The 8,552-nt window shown below is 47.5% G+C and overlaps 1 pseudogene; it reads left to right on the top strand.

Annotated features, from left to right (window-relative positions):
- Positions 1–4,894: 4,894 nt before the first annotated feature.
- Positions 4,895–5,549, top strand: LOC137311611 (T-cell leukemia homeobox protein 1-like; annotated as a pseudogene).
- The last annotated feature ends 3,003 nt before the right edge of the window (positions 5,550–8,552 follow it).

Below are 8,552 nucleotides of genomic sequence, written 5' to 3'. Positions count from 1 at the left end.
ACGAGTCCCTGTTTGTGTATTGTGTGTGTTTGTGTATATTATATGTGTACGAGTCCCTGTTTGTGTATTGTGTGAGAGTGTGTGTATATTATATGTGTACGAGTCCCTGTTTGTGTATTGTGTGAGAGTGTGTGTATATTATATGTGTACGAGTCCCTGTTTGTGTATTGTGTGAGAGTGTGTGTATATTATATGTGTACGAGTCCCTGTTTGTGTATTGTGTGTGTGTATATTATATGTGTACGAGTCCCTGTTTGTGTATTGTAAGTGTGAGAGTGCCCGTGCTTGCTTGTGAGTGTGAGCTGTGCTCGGTATGCGAACATTCGAGATTTACAAGTGAAACCAGTTGATCTGAAAGTTCTGTGAGGAGATCAGGCAAAGTGTGGAGATCCCTTCAGGTGACCCGTGTGCTCCCACCCGGAGTGACGGAACCTCCGGCAGTGGCGATACACCGGATTCAGTGACTAATCGCACTTTAACTCACACCCAGTTTTAGTTGGAATGGTGTCGGGGAGTGCACGTGTCTTGTGTATATTAACACAGGGCCTTTGGCCGGTATCAAATGGACCTGATTCCGGGCGGTTTTTGTGATATTTGCCGTGAATCCACTCACAAGAAACCCGCCTGGTTCGCAAAAAAAATAATTTCTCAACTCCGCGACCTTCGTAGAGTCAGTGCCTTGTAATAGCGACTTTAGTGCGACTCTCGGTGTGAATGGCGACAACAGTCGGTGTGATCCCCGATTAGTGCGGATTAAAACTCGGAAGGAAAACGATTCTCTCCGATATCAGCCGGACTCCTTGAATTAATGGGGAGTCTGTGGAATCTCAACTCAGGAGCTGGCTATCGTGTGTCTGGCAGAATGGGATTGTGAAAGAGAGACAGAGGGAGTGTGTGAGAGAGAGGGAGTGTGTGAGAGAGAGACAGAGGGAGTGTGTGAGAGAGAGACAGAGGGAGTGTGTGAGAGAGAGACAGAGGGAGTGTGTGAGACAGAGGGAGTGTGTGAGAGAGAGGGAGTGTGTGAGAGAGAGACAGAGGGAGTGTGTGAGAGAGAGACAGAGGGAGTGTGTGAGAGAGAGACAGAGGGAGTGTGTGAGAGAGAGACAGAGGGAGTGTGTGAGACAGAGGGAGTGTGTGAGAGAGAGGGAGTGTGTGAGAGAGAGACAGAGGGAGTGTGTGAGAGAGAGACAGAGGGAGTGTGTGAGACAGAGGGAGTGTGTGAGAGAGAGGGAGTGTGTGAGAGAGAGGGAGTGTGTGAGAGAGAGACAGAGGGAGTGTGTGAGAGAGAGGGAGTGTGTGAGAGAGAGGGAGTGTGTGAGAGAGAGACAGAGGGAGTGTGTGAGACAGAGGGAGTGTGTGAGAGAGAGACAGAGGGAGTGTGTGAGAGAGAGGGAGTGTGTGAGAGAGAGACAGAGGGAGTGTGTGAGAGAGACAGAGGGAGTGTGTGAGACAGAGGGAGTGTGTGAGAGAGAGACAGAGGGAGTGTGTGAGAGAGAGACAGAGGGAGTGTGTGAGAGAGAGGGAGTGTGTGAGAGAGAGACAGAGGGAGTGTGTGAGACAGAGGGAGTGTGTGAGAGAGAGACAGAGGGAGTGTGTGAGAGAGAGGGAGTGTGTGAGAGAGAGACAGAGGGAGTGTGTGAGAGAGACAGAGGGAGTGTGTGAGACAGAGGGAGTGTGTGAGACAGAGGGAGTGTGTGAGAGAGAGGGAGTGTGTGAGAGAGAGGGAGTGTGTGAGAGAGAGGGAGTGTGTGAGAGAGAGACAGAGGGAGTGTGTGAGAGAGAGACAGAGGGAGTGTGTGAGAGAGACAGAGGGAGTGTGTGAGAGAGAGACAGAGGGAGTGTGTGAGAGAGAGACAGAGGGAGTGTGTGAGACAGAGGGAGTGTGTGAGACAGAGGGAGTGTGTGAGAGAGAGACAGAGGGAGTGTGTGAGACAGAGGGAGTGTGTGAGAGAGAGACAGAGGGAGTGTGTGAAAGAGACAGAGGGTGTGTGAGAGAGAGACAGAGGGAGTGTGTGAGAGAGACAGAGGGAGTGTGTGTGAGAGACAGAGGGAGTGTGTGTGAGAGAGGGAGTGTGTGCGAGAGAGGGAGTGTGTGAGAGAGAGACAGAGGGAGTGTGTGAGAGAGAGGGAGTGTGTAAGACAGACAGAGGGAGTGTGTGTGAGAGACAGAGGGTGTGTGTGAGAGAGACAGAGGGAGTGTGTGAGAGAGAGACAGAGGGAGTGTGTAAGACAGACAGAGGGAGTGTGTGTGAGAGATAGAGGGAGTGTGTGTGAGAGACAGAGGGAGTGTGTGAGAGAGACAGAGGGAGTGTGTGAGAGAGAGACAGAGGGAGTGTGTGAGAGAGAGGGAGTGTGTGTGAGAGACAGAGGGTGTGTGTGTGAGAGACAGAGGGAGTGTGTGAGAGAGAGGGTGTGTGTGAGAGAGACAGAGGGTGTGTGTGAGAGAGACAGAGGGAGTGTGTGAGAGAGAGGGAGTGTGTGTGTGAGAGACAGAGGGAGTGTGTGAGAGAGAGGGAGTGTGTGAGAGAGAGGGAGTGTGTGAGAGAGAGAGGGAGTGTGTGAGAGAGACAGAGGAAGTGTGTGTGAGAGAGAGGGAGTCTGTGAGAGAGACAGAGGGTGTGTGTGTGAGAGACAGAGGGTGTGTGTGTGAGAGACAGAGGGAGTGTGTGAGAGAGAGGGAGTGTGTGAGAGAGACAGAGGGTGTGTGTGAGAGAGGCAGAGGGAGTGTGTGAGAGAGAGGGAGTGTGTGTGAGAGACAGAGGGAGTGTGTGTGAGAGAGAGGGAGTCTGTGAGAGAGACAGAGGGAGTGTGTGTGAGAGAGAGGGAGTCTGTGAGAGAGACAGAGGGTGTGTGTGAGAGACAGAGGGAGTGTGTGAGAGACAGAGGGATTGTATGAAAGAGACAGAGGGAGTATGAGAGAGAGAGGGAATGAGTGAGAGAGACAGGGGGAGTGTGTGAGAGGAAATGAGAGAGGAAGAGGAAGTGAAAGATGGGGGAGTGAAAAAGAAAGGTAGTAAAAGGAGGGAGTGAGGGAGAAAGAGGGAGCGAGGAAGAGAGAAGAGTGAATGTGAAAGAAAGATAGAAAATGAGATAGAAATAGAGGCAGAGAGAAAGAGGGAGTGAAAGAAAAAGTGAATGGGGAGAAAGAGAGGAAATAAGAGATAAAGATAGAGGAAAAGATAGGAGAAAGAGAGGGAATGAGAGAGAGAGAACGCGTTAGAGAGTGAGAGGAGAGAGTGAGCGATTGTGTGAGAGAGTGAATGAGTAAGTCAGTGAGTTTGAGCGAGAGAGAGGGGATGGGAATGAAGGAGAGGGGTGTGAGAGACACATAGTGAGAGAGGTGTTTGCTGGATCACGGAATTTCCTGCCAAAACAAACAGTGGAACTTGATCACTGACCTAAAAATTAAAGCGTTCAGATCTGCCAATTCAAAAATGTATTTTTTAAAAAACGGATTCGCTCGTCGAAAGGTTTGACTGCGGAGCCGAGAGCCCCCCCGACAGTGAGGAGTCCCCCCGACAGTGAGGAGGCACAGGGTAAGGACAGGTGCTGTGAACAGACACTGAACAGCAAGACTCTGGGCCCGAGTGTGAAGCCCAGTCTGGGGAGGAGAGTGAAATGCTCTTCACTGGGATCTGTGTAATGTAAAGTGGGAGGCTGACAGAAGCCGCCAAATTATTTATTCGCAATTAAAACAAAATTAGAAAACATTGGGCAGTTTTATAAAATAGATTTAAACCTCCCTTTCGTTACTTTTTACACTTTAATTTATTTCCTCTTTCCGCCTCTTTCGCCGTTAATCTCTTCCCCAGAACAAACGGCAAATCGAGAAAGATAGAATGTAAAAGGTTTCGATCGAACTAAAAAACATGTTTTCGATCCCTGCTCCCAGTTAATAGAAACTAATCCCAACTTTCGTTTTTTTAATTTAAAAAAAAACTTTTAGAATGTTTCATTTATTTAAGTGTTTTGAAGTAAATTATCTATAAATTATGCTGAGTATTTTCCTGGGATATATTACTCAACAAATTGGAAATATTGAGAGGTTATAAGTAGAATAAATGAATTATGCATTATTAATTTGTGCTAAAGATTCTTCTGAATGTATTTTGCTGGCAGATTTTAAAATGTTGAAGTTTTTTGGGGGGGTTGTTCTTTGTGATCTGATCCGAGGGTATCAATTGTCCGCTCGCTATCTGCAGACAATTCGCAATTGTGTTGGTCTTTAAAATGTCGCTAGAAATAATAAAGAGCTTATTTTTTAATTTAAAAAATCTATTTACACTGTCGCTACACAGAAGGGATTTTACATTCCTATTATTCACTTTTACTGAATAATTAAATCGCTTTTATATCGTTTCTAATAGGTGAAATTGCAGTGGTTTATTTATTGCATTTTTTACAAGAAAATCGAGATTTTTAGCTGAATCAGTGGATTTTGAAACTAACACACATGATAAACAGGTCAAAAAATCCCCCCACCCCCTGTATACTGTGCTGGAGAGAAACTGCGAGCTATAACCGGGCACCAGGAGCACAGATTCAGGACTGTGGCCGGGGCGAGTTATAAATTCTAATATATGAAGAGATTTGCTTGTGGACAAGACGAGTGATTGGTTTACCATTGAGAATATTTAATGGTAAAATATAACCGGCTCCCCTTGACCATTGTGAATGATCTCATTATGGGATATTGTAATAAATAATTTGCAATCTGGAGCGCCTTTTTGCGTGAATTTGTAACTTGACTTTATAAGGCTCGGTCTCGCCAATCTCTCCTCGGAGCTGCTTTATTGTAAACTCTCCCCGGGTCTGTCACTCAGATCCCAGCCAATGAACAGCCGCCTCACCACCCCCACCAATCCAGGATGCATTCTGTCTCGGAGTTCCTGGCACACAATGATTGATGCTCTGGTCTCGAGTCTGTCTCCAAACCCTGTGCAAAATATCACCAGCCCCTCGGCTGCCGCCTCGCCTGGTACAAGGAGGGGAAGGAACGGCAGAATTAAGCCTATTTTGGGGAGGGGGTGGAGATTGGCGACTTGGAAACGCCACAAACACACGGTCCAATTATTCTAATCGAGAATGGATCACATAGGAGTCCACGTTGGTCACCAAACCCACTCCCAACACGAACCCATTAGTTTTGGAATAGACCAGATCTTGAACAATCCGGATCAAGGGAGCTGCATGATCCCGAATTCCAGGCTCCAGGATGTGGACTATGGTCTGGGATGTATGGTGAGCGGCAATTACAGTAACATGACCGTCAACTACAGCAACAACGGCGGCGGGGGCAGCGGCTACAACAACGCCTGCAGTCTGGCCTCGCTGGCGGGCCCTTACAGCGTCAACTTGGGCATGAACAGCAATGGGCTGAACCCAGCGGGCGTGATCAGGGTCCCGGCCCACCGACCCCTGGCCACCGGGCGTACACCAGTCCACCTCCACGGGAATACCGACCGTCCCCGGCATCAATAACAGTCTCAACAACCTCACCTTCCCTTGGATGGAAAGTAACAGGAGATACACGAAGGATAGGTTCACAGGTAAGGTGAGGGTGGGGGGAGATGGGTCCCACAGTCCCGGGTCACCCACCCAAACCACCCACAGTCCCGGGTCACCCACCCAAACCCACCCACTGTCCCGGGTCACCCACCCAAACCCACCCACAGTCCCGGGTCACCCACCCAAACCACCCACAGTCCCGGGTCACCCACCCAAACCCACCCACAGTCCGGGTCACCCACCCAAACCCACCCACAGTCCCGGGTCACCCACCCAAACCCACCCACAGTCCCGGGTCACCCACCCAAACCCACCCACAGTCCGGGTCACCCACCCAAATCCACCCACAGTCCGGGTCACCCAACCAAACCCACCCATAGTCTGGGTCACCCACCCAAACCCACCCGGGTCACCCACCCACAGTCCCGGGTCACCCACCCAAACCCACCCACAGTCTGGGTCACCCACCCAAACCCACCCGGGTCACCCACCCACAGTCCCGGGTCACCCACCCAAACCCACCCGGGTCACCCACCCACAGTCCCGGGTCACCCACCCAAACCCACCCGGGTCACCCACCCACAGTCCCGGGTCACCCACCCAAACCCACCCACAGTCTGGGTCACCCACCCAAACCCACCCGGGTCACCCACCCACAGTCCCGGGTCACCCACCCAAACCCACCCACAGTCTGGGTCACCCACCCAAACCCACCCGGGTCACCCACCCACAGTCCCGGGTCACCCACCCAAACCCACCCACAGTCTGGGTCACCCACCCAAACCCACCCGGGTCACCCACCCACAGTCCCGGGTCAACCCACCTCAAACCCCACCCACAGTCCCGGGTCACCGACCCAAACCCACCCTTCCATCCCTCAATAGTTCTCCGTTCCATTTAATTATTTGTAAATTCAAATGCATTCCCAATAATTCCCCCTCTTGGGTTAGCACTGGGAACGATCCCATGTTTTATCCGAACGAGTCGGTTGTAAATCTGAATGGATTGTATCTCTGAGGCCCCAATCTTAACTGATCTGAACTTTCCAATTCCTGATATTATCAGTTTTGAGAGTAGAGGAGATTTTTATCCATTAATAAATATCTCTCTGATATTTAACAAATTCCCTTAAATTGACAAGAGAGTTTATGTTGTTCTCCGGTTTAAGATAAACCTCCGGGGTAAACTGCGAATTATAAACAACACATTTAGAAAAATTAGAAATGACGAATTGAATCAAACAAGGAGAGGAGCAGGGCCCAGGTCTCAGTCTACTGGAAATATCCCTTTCTCCTCAGTCCCCGCACGAAATACCCTCAACACTTCAATCGCCTGCTCATTTACACAATGAAATAACTCACTCCTGAATATTAAATCGGCTTCATCGGCCGGAATATCGAATAACCTCGTTTCCAAAGGCGAAATTAATTAAAAAACCCGAACGAATTCTTCCCTGTTTTTTTATTTGGTTTCAATGTGCGGTTAGTTCCTAACTTCTCCCTTTTACACTCAATGGGTAAACGCGGGTCTGAAAACTGTTAATGTTATGAAACTTACTAATCCTTCAGAGAAACTTTCTGCTACAAAAAAATAAGATATTTGGACGTGGGAGAGAGGGGTAAAATAATTATTGTGTATGTAGAATCTTTAATTAAATACAAATCTCAATCAAAGGCGTGTGTATATTTAATGTGGAGACCTTTAGAATTTTTAATAGCTAATATATTAATTTATATATAATTTTAATATAATGTAGGTGTATATTTAAATAAAATTTACAAATATCCGCATGTTTAATTTAGAAAGTTTGTGAATCTAACACTGGGTATTGGACAGAAATTAAGCTGATGGGATAGATTCTTGTTCCCAAAACTCTTAGGTCAATTTTGTCATTCTAATTCCAGCGTTGTTCATATAGAATTTACAGATATTGTTTTAAAGTCTATATTTTTTATAATTCAATTTTTTAAACGTGTAATAGTAAAACCACAAGACATTTAGTCCAGGAGAAGTCACAATATCCCAATAACTGGGACCCCCGGGCACTGCCTCGTGAGACCAGCTTATTCTGAAAACTCTCTCCTTTTATCAAAAGTTTTCTTCGCCTGCATTCAGCGGGAAAAATACTTTACTGAAAGATTTCTAAACCTCCTGCTATTGCATTCCCGGTCAGAATTTCAGATCCACGTCCCTGCTCCTCAGGCTTTCCCCAGGCCGGGCTGGAAATCCCGGGCCACCCACACCCCATAAAACACTGAACCGCACGAGTTTGGGAAAGTGCAGAGACTCAGGGAGACGGTGGGAATTATTTACAGATAATTATTTACAGATAACTCCGGGGTTTGTAGCCGCAGTTTAGTTTAATAAAAGCCCCCCACCCCAATTCTCCATCTCCTTTTTATCCCCATTCTCCATCTCTTTTCTAATTCATTCTCTATCCTTTCTAATCACTCTCTATATTTTTATCCCAGTCCTCTATATTTTTATCCCAGTCTCTATATTTTATCCCAGTCTCTATATTTTTATCTCTTCTCTCCCTCTCGTTTCTATCCCATTCTTTCTCTTTTCTGCCCCATTCCCCTCTCCCTGTTTCCTTATCTCCGTACTGTATTTTCCTCATTTATCCTTTCCCCCTTTCCCTATTTTTCTCTCTATTTTGATCTCTCCTGCACTCTGTCCTTCTCCCTCATTCTTTCTCACCCACCGTTTCTCTCTCAGCTTTCCCTCCCTCCTCCTCGTCGCTCATTATGTTTCCGTGTCTCTGTCAGTTTGCCTGGATCTCTGTCTCTCTTTTCTCTCCTCACACACTCGGTAACTAACTCGAGTTTATTCTCATTCATTTGTATATTTCTTAAAACCAAACCCTTGAACATTTACCGATCGTTTATTGGTCAGATTTTAGACATTTTTTGCCCCTCAGACCCCCCAACAACTGCAACTTAAATTATCGACACATCAAACCAGAGGACGAATAACCAAAACTCACAGATAATGCAAGAAATTCTATCGATAACACATCGAGGTGAGGGTAGTTGGGACCCGGA

The sequence above is a fragment of the Heptranchias perlo genome, unplaced genomic scaffold (assembly GCF_035084215.1).
Source record: "Heptranchias perlo isolate sHepPer1 unplaced genomic scaffold, sHepPer1.hap1 HAP1_SCAFFOLD_365, whole genome shotgun sequence".
NCBI lineage: Eukaryota > Metazoa > Chordata > Chondrichthyes > Hexanchiformes > Hexanchidae > Heptranchias > Heptranchias perlo.
The sequence above is the reverse complement of the archived record's forward strand: the minus strand, read 5'-3'. Positions and strand labels throughout refer to the sequence as shown.